We start from the raw sequence: 18,728 nt of genomic DNA, 5'->3' as shown, positions 1-18,728 counted from the left end.
CCACCCATCCACTCATCCACCCATCTATCCATCCATTCCATCCATCCTTTGATTTATCCACCTTTCCACCTATGAATCCATCCATTCATCTGCCAGTCATTTTCTGATTTGCTCATTCATTGAACTCGGGTCAATTGCTCTCTCTGTGCCTAGCCTCATGTTAAGGACTGTGAGGGAAGTTAGTAAGCCATCCGAGGAGCTTATAATTTAAAATCATTGGCTCCTGGAGTCTTAAAAAAAGAAATGACCTTCAGAGAATTTGATCCCACTTCTGAAGGAAACCCCAGCCTCGTGACTCAGCAGAGGAAGGTGCTCTCATAGATTGAAGAGCAGCTCATTACAGACGGAGAGCTGAATAGGCTAGTGTTGGGGGAAAGAATAGGTTCCAGAGCCTGATGGTGTTGTGTTTGAATTCTGACTACCAGTTACTAGTTGTGTGACTTTGAGCCACTTTTGAAGATTCGCTGAGCCTCCACCCCTTCACCTACAAAACAGGAATAGCCATAGCACAAGGTTATCGTGAGCATTAGATTGCATGTGTCCACAGCTTGACACAGAGCCTGGCATGTAGTACATGCTTACTAAATGTAGCCTAGTTATTAGGAAGTGGGATTTTTTGTTATAGTGAATTGAAATCTGGCTCCTTAAACATATTTTTCCTGTTTGTTATTAAGCATTTTTCAGCCTCTCTTGCATGTAGCCCTTGGTTGTAAGGCCTGGACATACAGAGATGACCTTGATACTCTCCAAAGAACATGGGCTTCATCAGGGAAGCAGGCAAAGACAGAAGTGGTCTCAATTCAGTAGGATGAAGCTGGGAGGTACCAAGGAGGGACACGGGTGAGGGGCATCTCACCCTTCCAGGGAAGGGGACCTTGAATAAAGCCTTGGGAAATGAGAAGAAAGCACAGGAAGAAGGCAGCCAAAGAGGCGTGTGGGAGGGGGAGAGCTTGGAGAAACTGCAAGGGGTGGGTACATGTAGGTGGGCCATGATGGGAGAAACAGGAATTGCAGTAGTTGCAGGTGTCTAGAGATTGTCTGCAGTGTTCTAGACACTGTTCGAAAAGCTTCATGTCTCGATCACGCAACAAGGCAACAAAGCCAGTGCTGTTTTCATCTTTATCTGTCAGGTGAGGGAATAGAGAAAATAATTTGCCTAAGGTCACACAGTGCACACCCTTCAGAGCTGGGAGTCACATGGTGCTACTTCCTTGGCACTATAACATACTGCTCTGGACTAAGGTAGTGGCTGTGGGAATGGAAATTGTGGATTGTTTCAGAGGAGAGTGACAAGAAAGACTTGGATGTGTTAGGACTGGATGACTGGCTGAAGTTCCCTGGAGGCAAGAACTGTTTCTGTTTTACTTACTCCACACCTTATCCAGCACATAGAGCCTGGTATATGGTGAGCACTCTATAAGCATTATTTAAACAGATAAGTGGAGGGCATCTGTATCTGCCGCAGTTCCCAGTTGAATAACTATGGGGCGATGGAATAATTGGGTGAGGATGGTGTTGAACACACAGTGTTTGAGGAGTCTCTGGGGAAACTGTTGCCATTCCCATGGCAATATCTGGGGGGCATTTGGATGAATGGGTCTGGAGCTCAGTATTGAGGCGAGGTTTAGAAATTCTTGGGCTCCTTGTTGGTGATTAAAGTCACAGAAGTGGGTGATGTTTCAGGGAGGGTTGGTGGAGACGCCTGCAGATTGGAGCATCCTTGGAGTTCAGGTGGTAAATGAAGCCATCAGTGTGAGTAGTGACAGCAAAACTATGCTGGAAACACAGGGGCTTGTGGAAGGGACGGCTGAGAAGGTACAGGGTGAGGCAGGGAGTCTGGGGAGCCGGAGGACAACAGAGCAGAGAGTGGGGCCCAGAAACCAGAAGATAGGAGGATTCATGGGGAAGGAGTAGTGAAGCTGAAATCTTACAAAATGCATGCATGCACACACGTGTGTGTGTGCGTGTGTGTTGTGCTCAAAGCCAATTGCTATGGGCACACCTCTGGCAGGGAGGCAGAAGCAGAGGCATTGGATACAAACTGCATTTTTCAGAAGGAAGCAGGGCTGAGGCCAGGGCCACAGAGGAACGTGGGTTGGGTGAGGCTTCTTTTTTCCTGGTATAGGTGGGCCTTTCTGTATATTCAAGGTGAAGTGCTGCTTTGTTTGGTGTGGAATAGGAGCTCTGCTGGAGTTCAGAAGAGGACTGAGTATTGAGCTAGCTGCAGGGCTCAGGGAAAGCCCCAGTAAAAAGGTGGGCTTTTCTTTTCTGCTTGCTTAAAATATATACTTTCTACACAAATGGATTGAGGCAGTTTGAAATAAACCTATGTTTACAACAGTAGAAGGGTTCTCTGGAGAAACCAAGAGTCCTGGAAAGCAGGAGCAACCAAACACTTCTGCTGTGTAGTCTGTCAGAGTGCTGAATTTGAGCTCTGAGCTTCCTGGTTACTGGGATCAAGGGGGAGCTGGAGAGGCCACATAATCCCCCAAACGTGATAGAAGGAGCACGCTAATTCTTAAATCCAGACATATTTTCTCCTTGGACTAAGTGCTAAAAAGAATTTGCCAAGCTGCACTGTACACAGTGTTATGGATTAATCACAGGTGAGGAACTGGGCCTTGAAGGAGCTGGGGAGGACCAGCTGGAGCCCCAGCTCAGGAGTTCATGCATTTGCAGGGACAGGCGCACCCAAAAGCCAGAAGGTTAGCTGGGCATAGTAGTGCATGCCTGTAACCCAAGCACCATGCAAGGCTGAGGTAGCCGGACTGCGTGTTTGAGCCCACCTTGGGCAATTTAGTAAGACCCTGTCTTGAAATAAAAAAAAAAAAAAAAAAAAGGATTGGTGTTGCAGCTCATTTCAAAGGTCCTAGATTTTGAAAACAAACAAACAAACAAAAAACCCAGAAGACTTCAGAGATCCTGTGATGGGATTTTTGGGGTTGTGCCAGTCAAATGTCAGAACTGAGTCTCAGGTGGAGGAGAGGCAGGGCCCCAGAACTTGTTTATTGATATCATTTTGAGGATGGTGGGTAATGGAGTATGTGGCTCCTGCCAGGCCCTTGGCCTGTGTGAGGTAGGAGAATTTGGAGTGGGGTGCATTTGGTGGCTTGGTCTGTTTTTTGTTTGTTTATTCTTCTGGGGACGGAGAACTCAGGAACACAAGCATAATTGTTACATCGTAGAACGAGAAATGATGTTTAAATTGGACAAAGTATTAGGAGCATGGGGACCAAGGAGCTCTGGTGGCTAAGCATAGACTGTTTCCAAGAGGGGCTGAGCCAAGTGGAGAAGCCCCTTGCATTGGGGGTGTGGATTTCAACAGCAGCAACCCCAGAACCACGGACAGTGCTGTGTCTAGATCATTGAATTAGAGACACAGCTTGCTTGGGGAGGCCTGGAGTCTCAAGTAGGAAATTCACATTGCTTCAGGATGTGGCCTGGTGAGCTCTTGTCTAGAACGAGGACATTCATCCAACCTTTCATTGCTCGGCTCCCACTTCCTGCCCACCCACATGCAAAAGTGTGGTCTTTGAAGAGGGAAGGCAGGGATGAGGGCTGAACCTGCATGTAGGATGAGCCTGGCAGGGCCTTAGGTGATGCTGGAGCAGAGGAGATGGTGGATGGAGGAGTGACTGGGGTACCCCAAGTCAGAGCCACATCTGTAGTCTCCTGAGTGGCCCTGGATGGGCAGCTTCACTCCCTGTGCCCTTTGTTTCTTCGCTGATCACACAAGAGCACTTCCAGGTCTGTGGATCCGAGTCCATCCAGGTGGTTTTGCAGCCTGCCTTCTGCTGCTCCTTCCTCACCACGTGGGTTATGTTCCTGGAGAGATGTGTTCTTGGCAGAAGAGGAAATGAACAAATGGCCATGGAGGCGTGTAGAGGGTAGGAAGCTAGTCTTGGCTCTGCACATGCCCTTGAGGAGATACTGTGTTCTTCCTTCCTTTGCTGGCCCTGTTCTCCAGGTTCCTGCCCCTCAGGATGGGGACCAGGGGTGGGAATCTTCTGACCATGTGTTGTGTTTGGAGCAGGAGCTCCCACCACTGGACACTTTAATGAATGAAGCTGGCTTGAGGGGGTCATGGGAAAGTATTTCTGAATGATGATTGTTTGGAAATGAGGCCCCTGCCTGTGACTATCCATCTCCCAGAACAGTCCCCGTGCCTCAGGGGATGAGACTTCGCCAGGCCTGACTGGGCCCTGGTCCCTCATTCTGTTTTGGGAGTTGTCCACTTATGCTGGACTTTTTGGCATCCTGTCCCTCCTGCACCATATTAAAGCATGTTCATTGCACTACTGTGAGGCACACCTGGCAGCAGGCCTCGTATGTCACTGGTGTGGGATTCACCTGTGTGATGTGTCACAGACTCTGCAGTGCTGTCCTAGTAAATGTCACTGCTGTAAAGGGTTGGAGATTTCCCTTGATCTGGGGTTTGAAGAAGCCTTCATTAAATAAGGCTTCTGCTTGTTGGGCTTCAGGGTTATTGGAAGCACTTCTGAATACTCTGCTCTCATTGACCTTTGGACCCGGGCCGCTGGGAGCTTCTGGAAGCTTCTCTCTACCCATGGTTCCAGCTGGCTAGGAAGTTGCACCCAAGGAGACCAAGGAGACCAAGCTCTGCCTTTCCCTCTCCTCACATCCCTGAGCCTCAGAGCTACAGATTTAAGCTGACCAGAGATGTCAGGAAGACCAGGAGAGACATTTCCTTTAAAAGGTTCTGATACAGAGTCTGGGGTTCCTGGGGAACATGTGGGAATGAATCTGTAGAATTTGGCTGGATTCTTTTCATCTCAGAATGGGCCATGATCTACATTTTTAAAAACACACAGTCTTTTAGTATCTCGCCTCTCAACTTGTGCATATTGAAAGGATGTTCTTAGATTGTGTGTATGTGTATGTGTGAGTGTGTGTGCGTGCGCTGGGTAATGGTGGTTGTGGGTTGTGGGCAGATGATTCTGTTCTGTAAACTATGTCCCTTCCAGGCCATGTTTGAAGCAGCCGTTTGAGTTGTCCTGTTCCTCTCAGTCTGCCAGGAGGATATAAATAACTCCTTTCTGGCCCCATGCCATCTGTGGGGCTGTAATTCAACCCCTGGATGCTGAGGATGTGTATAAATAGATCCCAGCCTGGAGCTACCCTGGCTGTCTAGGTCCCTTTTGTGTAATAGACACTGTCCTTGTCCAAGAGGGTTGCTGGGGTGCAGAGGGACTTGGGCTGCCTCCCTTGGGGCTGTCCTGGGGAAGTAGCCAGGAGTCCCTTCTGTGAGCTGTCTATCTTGCCTAGCTTGGGGTGTGTCTACTGTCTTTAGGCATGGAGGATGAACAGGTCTGGGATTTGACTCTTGGCTCCCTGGGACTATTGTTCAGCATCTCTTTGGCTCTGTGTAGCGCCTACTGGCTGATTGTTATGGTTTATATCTAGGGGTTCCCCAAGAACTGCATGGGCTCTCAGGAGGGCCTTTTAGAAGCTTATTGGATCATGGGGGGCGGTATAGCTGGCCTGCTGTTAGGAGGTGGGTCTGGTTGGAAGAGGGAGTGACCTGGAAGGGTGTGTCTCCTTTCTTGGCTCTTCCGTTTACTCTCTGCTTCCAGAAGTAACCAGATTTCTTTTGGCCAGGCCTTTCCACCATACTGTTTTACCTTGGAGCCAGCCAATCATAGACTCTTAAACCTCTCCTCCTTTAAATTGTGGGTGTCAGGTATTTTGCCTTGTGAGGAGAAAGTAATTAAGTCACTGATGGTTTTAGAGATCATCTCTGAATAATAGGTAGCGATTCTTTGTGTAGGGGTAGGTGGGCATCTAAACTTTTTTAAGGGAGAAGGCTTTGACTATGTTGAAATTATACACCACATTTTGTGCATATGTTCAAGAGAGAAAGTTGTTGTGTTCATTAGATTCTCAAAGGACTCCTTGATTTCACAGTGAGAATTTCTGCCTCTACTGGAAGACCAACTTTATTAGTTCCCTGCAGAAGAATGTCAAATCTACCTTTTGGCTCAGTAGCAAAGAGGGCTGTGATCGATTAGTAATGCCTGCCACAGGCTTGGGAGGTGCAGGAAGGATCTGGACAGAACCCAGCCAGCCATTCCTGGGGCCAGTGAGTTTGCCTAAAGCAGGGGAATGGGGATCTCACAACCATTCCTCTATTGATTATCTGCAGTGGGCCTGTCATTGTGTTAGGGTTGGAGAGTCAATGAAGAAGGAGCTAGAAGTCACTTCCCTCCTAGAACTTAGAGACTACAGACAGAACACTGCTGATTGCACCTGCAACTTAGAGACTCTCTATAGTTTATTGGCTGATAGTTATGCTTTGTGTGGGATCACAACTGTATTGCAGTTAGATGGTGGTATTTTCACTTAGCTTCTCTTGAAATCCCAGTTCTACTCAGTTACTACTAGGTCCACCCTGGTGGCATCAGACAGCATCTCTTTCTTGGGGACCATGAGCTTCAGGCAGGTAAGCTGCCCTCAGGGACCCTCCCGGCCTTGAGCAGAGCTGCACCCTGAAATGTCTGGGTGAAGACTTCTCCACTTTCTGGCATCGCATGCTGGCTCCTGCTGTTACTTCCTGTAGTTTCTTGCTCACCTCTCATTTCAGGCAAATGTACCCAAATGCTCTTCCTGGAACTTCCTGTGGGAGGTGGAGACAAGGCCAGATGTTGAATAGTACTTTGTCAAGGGCCCTGGAGAGATAAACTAGATGCCCAATTTATAAGATAGGGGCTGTGTATGTTGCTGCTCTGGAGTCCTTAAATCTTTCCCACTGAGTCTGCTCTCTAAGCATCTGAATTCTACAAAGCTCACACACCATAAAGATGAGGTGTGACCTCTGTCTAGGGAAGGCTCCCACTTCACTAGTGGAGTTGGGATTGAGGACCCACCTCATCTGTAAAGGGATCGGGGGAGTGGTCCATTTGGAGAGATGTCACTTACACTGGGAGAATTGACATTCCAGTCCCTGCACACTGCTCGCTCCAGATCCCTCACCTGTGGGTATGTGTGTGTATTTGCTCACACAGGGGCAGGCACACCCTTATCTGTTGTTCCCATGGGCTGCCTGGTTGTTTCTGCTTCTACTCCTTTGCCGAGTGTTTTAGTTCAGGCTAATATGATGGAATGTTATAGACAGGGCGGTTAGATTCTTCTTCTTCTCCCAGTATGGGGAGTCTGAGATCAGGGTCCAGTGACTCTTAGTGAGGATCCTTTTTCTTGGTTATGTTCTCATTGGTGTGTGTGGGGGGGAGAGTCTCTTTTTAGAAGGACACTAATTCCATCATAAGGGCCTCACCCATGACCTAATTGAACTCTAGTCTCCTCCCAAAGGTTCTATCTCCAGATACCACCACACTGGGGATTTGGAAGGGACTCAGACATTTGGTCCATAGAACCTAGACTTGCCCTTAGCAAGACAATCTGGTTTTGTACCTCCCTGAGCCCTTCCCTGGCTGCTCCTTGCATGATTGGTCTGTAAAAATTGTTTGTATTCTTCACTCGGTACTTCTGTTTTCTTCCTGATTAGGTCTCTGCCTTTTTATGTTCTTATTTTATTGTTGTGTTGCTTTTTTTATATGACAAGTCTTTATTGTGTGCCCATCCTGTGCCAGGCACCATGCTAAGACTCCTGGAGTAGATGTGGACGCTGTTCCCTTGGACCATACAAGAGACAAGGAAGCAGATAAGTGTATCCAGGTTGAGCTGTTCTAATCTGAAAATCTGAAATGGCAGATGTTCCCAAATCAGATACATTTGGAGCACCAGCATGACACTACAAGTGGAAAATTCTGCCCATGACCTCTTGTGATGGGAAGCAGTCAAAAACGTAGGCACCCAAGGAAAAGATAGTGTATAAAATTACTCTCAAGCTGTATGTATAAGGTGTGTATGAAAGATAAATGAATTTTGTCTTTAGAGTTGGATCCTGCTCCCCCACTCTCCTTGAAAATATGCAGATACTCTAAAAGCTGAAAAAAAAAAATCCCAAATCTGAAACAAATCTTCTGGTCCTAAGCATTTTGGAGAATTTAGAAATAAAGTGTAATGGGGGTGGGGGAGGCTGTTTGGACAGGGATCAGGAAAAGTTTATCTGAGGAGACAACATTTAAATCAAGACTTGAAGAATGAGGAGCCAGTGAGACAGATGGAGAAAGGATTTCACATGGAGGGTGTGGTATGGGCAGAAGTTGCAGGAGGGAGGGCTTGGTGTTGTTGGAAGGAGGTGTGTGGCTGGATCGCAGGGACTTGGGGACAGAGGCACAGGATGTGATTGTGAGGCAGCCAGAGACCAGAATGCCTGGGGCCTATGGGTCCTGGTGAGGTTTTGAATGGGCTGAGTACAGGTGGAAAGGAACTTCTGCAGTAACATTGTTAAAATGGTGGCACGAAAGGGCTACTGTAGCTACTGTGTGGAGAGGAAGAGGAGGCGGCAAGAGTGACCGCAAGGGATCAGCGAAGAGGTTATTTTTGTATCCCTAGGTGGTGATGGTGGTGGCTCAGACCTGGTGGTGGCCGTGTGGACAGATAAGTGGCTAAATTGGAGAGATTTTGGAGATGGAAGTGATATGCCTGGAATGGGGGAGCGAGGGTGATGGAGGAATTGATGGATGATGACTCACAGGCTTCTGGCTGGAATGGCTCAGTGGGTGACAGCACCATTTTCTGAGATAGTGAGCACTTTCGGTGGGGAGATAGATTTGGAATCCTGCGTGGAACGTGTTAATTTGGAGAGGCCTTCAGAACATTCAGAGCAGGTGCTTGACCGGAGTGATCCATCCTGAGGGTCGTTAACATGGTTGTGGCAATTAAACCTAGAGGCTTTGTATGATCTTCTTAGAGGAGTCCAGCACAGCCCGTACAGGTGTGCCAGATGCTGTTGAGAGTCCAGAGCACAAAGTCACACGGGAACTATTGGCTTTGGGAACCAGGAAGGCCAAGATGACTTTTCATAGCTGTTTTGATTAATTGGTGACTCCAGAAACCTGGTTCGTGCTAAAGAAAGGTTAGTCACTGGGTGGGCCAGTGTTTGCGGGAAACACGTCAAAGGAATGAGGAAACGTTTGTCCCCGGTGGAGGAAAGGCCATGGAGAACCTGTGCTGCTTGGCTTTGAGAAGCACGGTACGAAATTAGAGGTGGGCAAGAGAGAAGCTGGCCTGAGATTGAGGGCAATCCCAGCGTCTCCTCTGCAGGTTCCAGAGCCGCAGTGGTGGCCAGACCCAGCCCATGACTGAGACCCCTCAGCCTTGGGACAGCGATAGAAATTTTGATTTTACAGTGGTGCAAAAAATGATACACATGCAATAGAAATAGTTCTTTGGATTTTAGCTAGGTCTCTTCCTGGTCTAGTGATGTGGGGTCCAGTCCTGTCTGGTGACGTGCAGCAGAACCATTGAGCTAAGTCCCCAGCCCTAAATAGACTTTCTTTTAGCATAGTCTTGCCTAGCTGTAGGTGAGTATAAGTGTTCTGAGCACGTTTAAAGCAGGCTAGCCTGAGCTATGGTGTTTAGCAGGTTAGGCATATTAAATCCATTTTGATTTGTGATACTTTTAAGTTATGGTGCGTTTTGGGGACATAACTGCATTGTTAAGTTTAGGAGGGTTTGTGCTGTGACTCAGCCCCTTGCACATCCCCACTTGGGTTCCAAAAGGCCATGATCAGCTTCTTCTGCTCAGGCCCCAAAAATCCTTTGGTGGTGGGAACAGATTTTTCCTCTGAGTCCCCTATGTTTATGTGCAGCTTCAAGGCCCAGCCTCTCAGTGGGTGGCTCTGCTGCTCCGAGAAGCCTTCCTGTCAGCTCCAGTCTTCAGCCTGAAGGATCTTAGAGCAGTGCTGAGGGTGTCTGGAGGGTGTGTTGGGGCTCTCATGTCAGTTCCTCTCTGGGGTGTTCCAGGGGGTGAAATGAGAATTTCCCCATAGCCAGCCTCAGGGACACTTTGGATTCCAGATCAGCGTCCTCCGCGGAGAGGCCCTTCCCGCTTCTGGAGAAACAGCATGAGCTGCTACCATCTTCCAGATCTCTGAGCCAGCTGCCATCTTCCAGATCCTTCCAGGTGCTCTCTCACAAGACTTGGAGGCTGTATTAGTTAGCTTTCCCATTGCTAGGACAAAGTACCTGACATGCACAATATAAAGGAGATGTATTTTGGCTCACGATTTCAGGAGGGTTTAGTCCATGGTCTGCTGACACCAAGGCAGGAACATCATGGCAGAAAGTCCTGGCAGAGAAAAGATGCTCAACCCCTGGCAGCCAGGAAGCAGAGAGCAAGGGAGTCAGAATGAGATAAACCCTGTGAAAACTGTAATTGTAAATAAGATCCTAATGGTATAATTGACAGTGTGAAATAGGAAGAAAAGGGCTAAAGGTATAGGGGAAGTGGGAAGAGTAGGGGAAAGGAAATAAGGGAAAATAAAAAAATATGAGAAAATGAAAAAATGGAAATAAAGTGTTTGTAAATAGGGAAGGGAGGAGGGGGTGAAGGGAGGGCAGGGACAAGGGGAAAAATGGGAACCGAGACCTGTCATGCAAAGGTACAAGGTCCGAATGATGAATGTAACTGTATTGAATACATAAAATGTACCAATAAAGTCCATGAGGAAAGACAGAAAACTGAATAGTCAGGGCTCAAGCATCACTGTGTGTTGGCCCCAGCCAAAGGCAGGCTCTGCAAAGCCTCTGCTCTGTTTTTCTTTTAAAGTAGATCTGAGAGAGCATTTGTGTGCCATGTCAGTGTCGTTGTGCCCTACAATACCACAGTTGTCTAGACTGAGACGCAAGATCGTTGTTCATCTTCTCCGTGTCTTTGGGCTCACAGTTAATTCGTTGGTTTTGTCCTTTGTGTAGAAAAATAAATGTTACACAAGGACAAAAAAAAAAAAAAGAATGAGATGCACCCTCACAAGACACTCCTGACACACCTCCTCCACCAGGCCTCACTTCCTAACCACACATTCAGCTACTAACTCATCAGTGGTTGGATTTGCTGATGAGTAGGGGGCCCCTCATGACCCAGTCACCTTCTGAATGCCCCACCTCTGAACACGTGAGACTTCGGGGGGTCATTTGAGATCTAGACCATGACAGATGTTTCATGTGGCTGGCCCTGAGAGGTTCTCTGAGATGAGTGAGCATCTTAGGCGACTAGTGCCACCCATTTGCCTGGAAAAGAATTTGGAAATTGAGCTATGCACACATGTATAGCAAGTATTTGCAGGAAAGAAATGTTGGGATAGTGCTTCCCACCCTACCCAGCCCAGGAGTCCTCCTGGATGACTGATATCTCCTCTCCATTCTTAGGGTCTGCACTCTGGGCAGGAAAAGGAAAGCATCACAGGGCAGCACAGTGAGTGGAGGCAGACAGCGTGGCTTCAGATCCTTTGTTATGTGAACTTGGTTACATTTTAAGATATAGATCGAGGAGCCTGGGTTTGCCCTGTTGAAATAAGGACAGTAATGTCCTCATTGAAGCTTTTCAGTCCATTTAGGAGGATGCACACACATGGGTGTACATAGCACTTGAGTGCTGAGACAAACCATAGACCACCCGGACGGTGGCCGAGGGTTGGGAGGTGGAAGTCCAGCTCTCTCCGCTTTGGGGGCCCTCTGGGAGGTGATATCTATGCTGAGTTTGGAGGAGAAGGAGCTCTGTACCAGGACCTTCTGTTCCTGGCAGAGAGAATGTGTGTGCAAAAGAGAGCGATCAGGAAGAGGGAAGAAGGGACCAGCTCACAAAGTCCTTGTACATGGTTTCCTGTGGAAGGCAATAGGGTTACATGAAGTATTTTAAGCCAAAGGGTAACACAACCCAGCTGTTAGTGCAGAGCGATCCCTTTCACCACTGTGTACTGTGAAGGAGGGGGAGGCTGAAGGTGGGGAGTCCCCTTAAGGAGCCACATTGGGACATCTGAGATGAGGCCAAGGCAGAGGGAAGTGAAGAGGACCAGGCCAGAGGGATGAGGCAGGGGCCTTCAGAGTCAGCTCCTGGGCACATTTTGGAGATGGACAGTGAAAAGTATGTCCAGGATGATGTCAAGGTCCCTGGCCTCGTGGCCAGTTGACTGGCAATGCTGTCACCTGAGAGAAGGGAGAAGAAGAAGGAATAGGAGGAAGAGGAGGAGAAGAAGAGATCTGGGTATGGGGTTGGAAATTTGGGTTTCATGTTTGTTTGAAAGCCACAGAAACATGCAAGCAGAAACATCAAATACACAAAGTGGTTGTTATTAGGGAGCTCAGGAAAGAGGCAGAGGCTTGGGGCGGTGATGATAGGATTAAGGGAGATGATACTGCCAAGTGGTGAGCAGTGGCCAAGCTCATGGGCACGTGGTAAACACAAGCACTTTGGAAGAGCCCTAAGCTCATCTGGGGAGGCAGGGCTCGTCTCTGTGGACCGCTGACTACGAAGAGGAGGTCCTGTGTAATGAAGTGTCTGAGGATTAAACTGCTTGCTGCAGGCAGCGGGAAGGCCAGTCTGGAGCTGGGAGAGCCAAGGGAGGGTGGTGTGGGACAGGATCCTGCAAGTGGGGCAGGCAGGAAGGAGGGCGTACTCTGGCAGAGGCTTCCGGGTAGAGGGGATGGAGGGGGAAGCAGGACTGAGCAGGGCTTGTCCTGTGGGAGGAGAGTTGGGGGTGGGGAGTGTGAGGCCCAGCTTTGAGATGCCCTGGGAAACCCTATTGGCTCATTATCTTCCCAGCACCCCACCTCTAGGCTTCCCCTATCAATCAGCCTCAGCTCCAACAGGCTCAGGGTTCTCACCACGTACTGCTTCCTAAGATGATGAAGTGGCCAGGTGGAACGGGTCCTGGATTAGGAGTCTGCCTTAATCCTTTTTAATACATTTGGCTGTCTGTGTCTGTGGGCTCCACATTCATGCATCCAATCAAGCGCAGATTGAAAATATTTGGGGAGAAAAACCACAGTAAAAATAACAAGTCATATAATACAAATGACAATCCCGTTTAATAGCTGTCTCCATAGCGCGCACACTGTAGCAGGTATTATGAGGAACCCAGAGATGACTCGCAGTGTGCTGGAGGATGTGTGTGGGCTGTCTGAAAAGTGACATCGTGTTAAGGACTTCCGTAGCCTTGGGTCTTGGTATCCCAGGCGGTCCCGGAGCCCGCCCCATAGAACACTGAGGCATGGGTGTACCACCTCTGCTCATAGCTAATCTCTGATCTTGTTGGAAATTAGAATGTGTGGCCTAGTTAGGTTCCAGTCTCCGTCTTCATGGTGCAGGCAGAGGCAGAAGCCCCTCGCCAGCATCTGAGGAGGCCTGTTCAGTCCCTTCTGAGCAAGGTTGTGAGGCCTGCGAGGCTTGGACAGCCTGTGCTGTCTACTGAGACAGGTGACTGGAGGAGACCGTTTCCTGGGGAGGCTTGTCTTTCTTCTCCTCCTTCCTCTTCCTCCCCTTTTCTTCTCCTCTTCCTCTTCCTCCTCTTCCTTCTTCTGATTCTTCTGTGGTACTGGGGATTGAGCCTTTGTGCTAAGCTACGTCCTCAACCCCTTTTATATTTTGCAGCAGAGTCTAGCTGATTTGTTAAGTTGCCCAGGCTGGCCTTGAACTTTCTACATCTTTCTGTCTCAGCTTCCCAGAGTGCTGGGATTACAGGCTTGTGCCACCATGCCTGGCTTCTCTATTCCTGTTTCCTTTATTCATTCCTTTCTATCCTAAATCTCAAAATAAAATTTATTTGAATGGCTTTGCTGATTATAAGAGTGTTATGTGCTCATTATAAGTATGAATTCAGGCAGGACAGAAAGGTATACCTAAGAAAGAAGAAACTGACCCCAGCCTCAACACCCTCCAGCAAGTCCTGGCTGATAGATACTCCGGAGAATATACACGTTCAGACTTTTTGTGCATACTCGCATTTTGACAAAATGATGTCATCAGCATGCGCTGTTTTCTAGCTATTTTGTTCCCTAATGCGCGTCAGCATTTTTGTGTCAATAATATACAGGTGTACTGGATCGTCACAATAGTGGTCTCTTTGGGTAGGCTGGGTCCCTTGGCTGCACAGCTTGTCTTTGCACACTTGTGCCTTCACTCTTATCATCTAAGGAGCGTGTGTCTGGATCGTTTCCTTCAGATGGTGGGGGATGGCCACATCCTGGGTTTCCCAGGGAGACAGGGCACCAAGGGAGGAGAGCCTCAGACAACGTCCCCCCGGGGGGGACCTTTCCCAAAGTGTGGGGAGGGCAGTGAGCTGGGATGAAGTGGTCATCTTTGCAGCAGGTGGGACTTTCTGGTGACTTCCACCTGTGGTTTGGGCTGCTATCTGCTGGGTGTGCTCCGTTTCCCATTCACACTAGGAAGGCAGTGCTCAGGTGAGGATGTGGATTTTGGAAATATGCTAAGGTCTCCTCAACTACCATCTGAACCAGAGGAGAGGTGACGGGCTAACAGGAAGAGCTTAGGTGTTGGTATGTATGTTTGCCCCATTAAAACACAAGATTTCTTTGGGGTGAGTGGGCAATTGAACCCAGGACCTTCACCTTGAGCTATATTCCTCAGCCCATAAGAAAGTAAAAAAAAAAAACAAAAACCACTTTTTTTTTTTGAGACAGTCTTGCTAAGTCTTGCTGGGCTTGAACTGGCAAATTCTCCCGGCTCAGCCTCCCAAAATGCTCCCATATGGCCAAAGAAAACAAAACAAAATTAAGCAATAAAAAGCAACAACAACAAAAATCCTAGTTTGGCTGGTGAGGTCGAGGGGGGATGCGGTCACGTGGAGAGGGCCGGAGCAAGCTGGCCGAGGCTCGTGTGGCTCAGTTCCTCCTTTCAGTTCTTCTAAGGATGTCTTTTCCCCTTCGAGTGCTTTCCAGAAGCCAGGCACGGATCATTGCCTGCTCCTTGCTAATTTCCTTTTAGTTCCTTCAGGTATAGATGGAAATCTCTACAAAAGCAGCCAGTAGTAGCTACCAAATGGCAACCTGTGAGCTCCAAGCCTGGAGAGCTGCAGCATGGAGAGCTGTGACCCTCCCCATGCCATAGAGAGAGAAGCAGACGCTCTTCTGGGGGAGGGAGGGGTTGTTATCTCCCAGTAGGTGGGTGGGAGGGAAGAAAGTGATGTCAGGAAGCAGGTGTGGGACCCTCCCCACTGCCTGGGAGGATAAGGTAGCTTTGGCTACCCTCTGACTTTCACAGGCAAGGTTCTGCTTTCTCGTCTAGGCTCTCAGCACTAGGGAAGTTGGGCCAGTGCGGGCTTAGAGAGGACTGGCTGGGGCATCTGCAGTGAAGGAAGGGTGGTCTCTGCTTCCCTGCTGCCTGTGCCCTGGGCAGCCCTGACCACTGGCTTGAGCATCTCGCTGTGATCCCTGCATGTGTGGACAGAGAATTGCCTCGGAGGAGAGACCCCAGTGTGGTGGCGTATAAAAGGGGGGCCGTGTGGGTGCGAGGGGTCCTGGGTCTTTGTCTTTGGTGTGTCTCCATCTTATTCATGCCTGGATAAAGGTGTGTGCTGTGTGGAAAGGTGGCAGTTTTGATGCTGAGGAGGCCATCACTGCGCCCGAAAATGTGGCTAATGAAAGCCCCAAGGATCTGTGACTGCACCTGAAAACAGAGGTGCAGAGATCTAGAAGACCATCCCCATGGTATTTCATTTTGCAGATGAAGGAGCTGAATTGCAGAGAGGTAAGAGTTATTTTCCCAGAGTTGCGCAGCTAAGGAGTGGCAGGACCCGGTGAAAGGTCTTGTCTTTCCTGCCTGGGCAGTGCCCTGGTCTTGGAGGTGGGAAACTGGCTGGAGTCGGGAAGGATTTCCCCTTTGCTGGGCCTGAGCCCTGGCCTTGGGAGTTGGAGCACTTTTGAGCCCCAGTTTCTTTGTTTAAAAATGGACAGAATTAAATCTGGGGTATTTAAATCAACCCCAGAATTAAATGGTGGTTTATGATAGAAAATGAGGATAGCTGTGAAGGTAAGAAGGAGTAGGTACCCCTTATCTGAATTGCTTGAGACCAGAAGTGTTTCATATTCCAGATTTTTGGGGGCTTTGAAATATTTGAATATGTCATGAGTTGTTGGGGATGGGGACCCAAGTCTAAACGTGAAATTCATTGATACTTCGTATGTCTCAGATACAAAGCCTGAAGGCAATTTTATACAATATGTTTGATAATTTTATGCATAAAACAAAATTTCATGAGTGGAATTTTCTGTGTGTGGTTGTATGGAGCTGCTTAAGAGGCTTTAGATTTCAGAGTATTTTAGACAGTACGTTTTTAGATTAGGGATGCTCACCTGTTCTTGGATTGTTGGGGTGTTTAAGAATGGGGTGCTCCCCAGTGCCCTTGCTGTCCTGCAGACCTGGCTCGGATCCAGTAGGAGGAACAGCTGGCAGTGAGGGGCAGGGTGCTGGGGCAGATCCCCTGGGAGGGCCTGGTGGAAGGGTAAGGAGGGCTTGGTTGGTGCTTGGATGCACAGAGATGGCTTCTGGCTTCTAGCCATGTGCCATGTCTAAGTCTTAAGACCAGTTGGACCTCGGGCCAACTTTCTGCTTCCTTCCCCTTTCCTTCGGGTTCTGTCAGTGAGCCTGACAGGCTGTCCTGCTCCTGTGCTCCTCCAAGAGACCCTGTAGTCCATGGGGCATCGAAGACTGGGCAGGGAAAGTGGGGGCATTGAGGAGCCCATGAGCTGGGGTCCCCAGCCACAGCCCCCTTTCTCCATGCGGGCTCAGGCTGGCATTGCTCCTGTGTCCCCACTCTCTCCTCTTTGGATCAACCTCTCAGAGGTCAGTGGCAGAACAGGGTATGTGGGGAGGGATGATGACTTTGATTTTTTTCTTTCTTCTGTCGGAGTCTGGGGAGGGTGGTTGTTTTGCTTCCTGTACCTCTGCGGAGAATTCTCTGCCAGACAATCATCTCGGCACTTTCATTGCTTTCTGATGCTCCTCTAACTGCGCAGGGTCGGCTATTAAATGGTCATCAAACCTCAGCCTCTATCCCATCAATAGTCATAAAGTTGGGGAGATAAAAGCCATCAGTTTTCCATTATAGCTGAAAGCAATACTGTAGATAGCTATTTTCTGAATGCTGCAGATAGATGTATTTTAACTAGAGCAGGGTTTCCAGTGGCCCCTAGCTCGGCTTTGGGCCCTACTGGGCATGGGATAACCTGCCAGGTGGTTAAAATGGAAGTGTGGCGGAGCCTTGTCTCTTCGTCCCCTCTCTCTTAGTAGAAGTGAACGGGCAGATCCTCTGGCTTGGGGTGCTGGGTGGAGGCCTTGGTGGTGGTACTGCGACCCTTCATGCTACCCAGATACTGTGGTAAGATGTAAGGAGTAGTGACCTACAGATTCTAGCAAGGAGAGCGCTGCTCTGCTGGGTCCGGGGCTTTGGGCAGGCCAGGGGTGAGGTGCAAAGGGACACGGAATGACCCCAGTCAGGGAAGCTGGCACCTGGATGCAGAGCGCCAAGAGGCCAGTGTCTCCTGATGTACTATGGCTGTACCTTCTCACAAACAGCAGGCCTTTTGGAAATGGATTTTGCAATCAAACAGCCGGGCAGTGAGCAGCCATTAGATAAGTCCTCAGAATGAACGTTTTGAAGCACTCAAACTCCAGGGCCCTCCTGACTCTGGTTCCAGAAGAATCTTGGCTCTGAGAACCCCGGCCTTGGCTCCCTGTCTATAGCCACCTTTCCTCATCTCTCACAATGGGGTCACTGGCCCCTGTTTCTCCTTCCTCTGGGGATCTGCCTGGATTTCCTCCTGACCCAGTGGCACATTTCTTGACGGCATCTGGATCTTTTCCATGAAGTTTCTGTCTCTGTTTCCTGTGCTCTTTACCTGTGCAATGTCCCAGCCCTTATCAGAGCTACTTTTAGGAAGCTCCTCAGTTACTGAGTGTGTGGATTTTGCCACACAATAGCTGTGGTCAGTGTGAATTTCTGGTTTTTCTAAGTCCCCAGCCAGCTAGCAGGAATGTAGTCCCATTTGCTTGAGTAGTCAGTCTGTGACCTGCAGGACTCTCACAGCCTAGGCCAGTTCAACTGTGACTTGGCTTCTCCTGCCAGCCTTCCAGGGAGCCCCTCAGGCAGGCCCTTTAGCACCTGCTGGGCACTCTGTCCTGGGTGATCTCATGTAACCCCAGGACTCTGAAGTCCATAGTGCCCTGAAATGCCCAGAGTCCTCTTGCCACCCCCCACAGGTGCTTTGTCCAAGGCCATGGGCACCCCTGTGCTGAAGCTCCCAGCACCCCTCATGTGAGTCCTAGGGCAGAGTGGTCAGGTCATCAGGACCTCAGTCCTCCTACTCTGACCTGGTGGCCACCACTCAGCCCTGGCATCTGTGGCTCTTGCCTGGCTTTCCTGAGGCTTCTGAAAGTGATGTTTTCTCTTGTCACGGACTCCCAGGCTTCCCAGCCTCAAAACTCGCATCCGCAAAGGGCACAGGGGTCGTGGGAGGAAGGGCAGACACTTCTCATTGTATTTCTTCTTTCTCCCTCCCTCCTGTTGCACCCTTCAGAAGGTGAGAATCAGCTGCCTTCTCCATCATGTCTGCCCGCATGGGATGTAGCTTGGGGTGGCACCTTGAGCTCTGGCCTGGAGGGCTTATTCATTCACCCCACATGTGACTCAGGCTGTGGCAGGTTGCAGGGGTACCATGAATACTTGGGGAGTCTTTGGAAGCTCTCTGTAAGCCAGGGATTGTCGCAGGAGCCTTAACCTTTTCTTGGTGACAAGGCTCATCTTTGATGACCAGGTAAGGTGCCTTCAGGCGCTGTGCACTTCTATAGA

At 49.2% G+C, this 18,728-nt stretch overlaps 1 protein-coding gene across 3 annotated transcripts in view; it reads left to right on the top strand.

Moving 5' to 3' along the window:
- Positions 1–18,728, top strand: part of Gfra2 (GDNF family receptor alpha 2) — a 93,068-nt gene that overhangs the window by 39,148 nt on the left and 35,192 nt on the right. The window lies entirely within an intron of this gene.

Source organism: Fukomys damarensis, unplaced genomic scaffold (assembly GCF_012274545.1).
Source record: "Fukomys damarensis isolate Sample0158 unplaced genomic scaffold, DMR_v1.0_HiC HiC_scaffold_18, whole genome shotgun sequence".
Lineage (NCBI taxonomy): Eukaryota > Metazoa > Chordata > Mammalia > Rodentia > Bathyergidae > Fukomys > Fukomys damarensis.
This window is presented reverse-complemented; position numbering and strand designations above follow the sequence as displayed.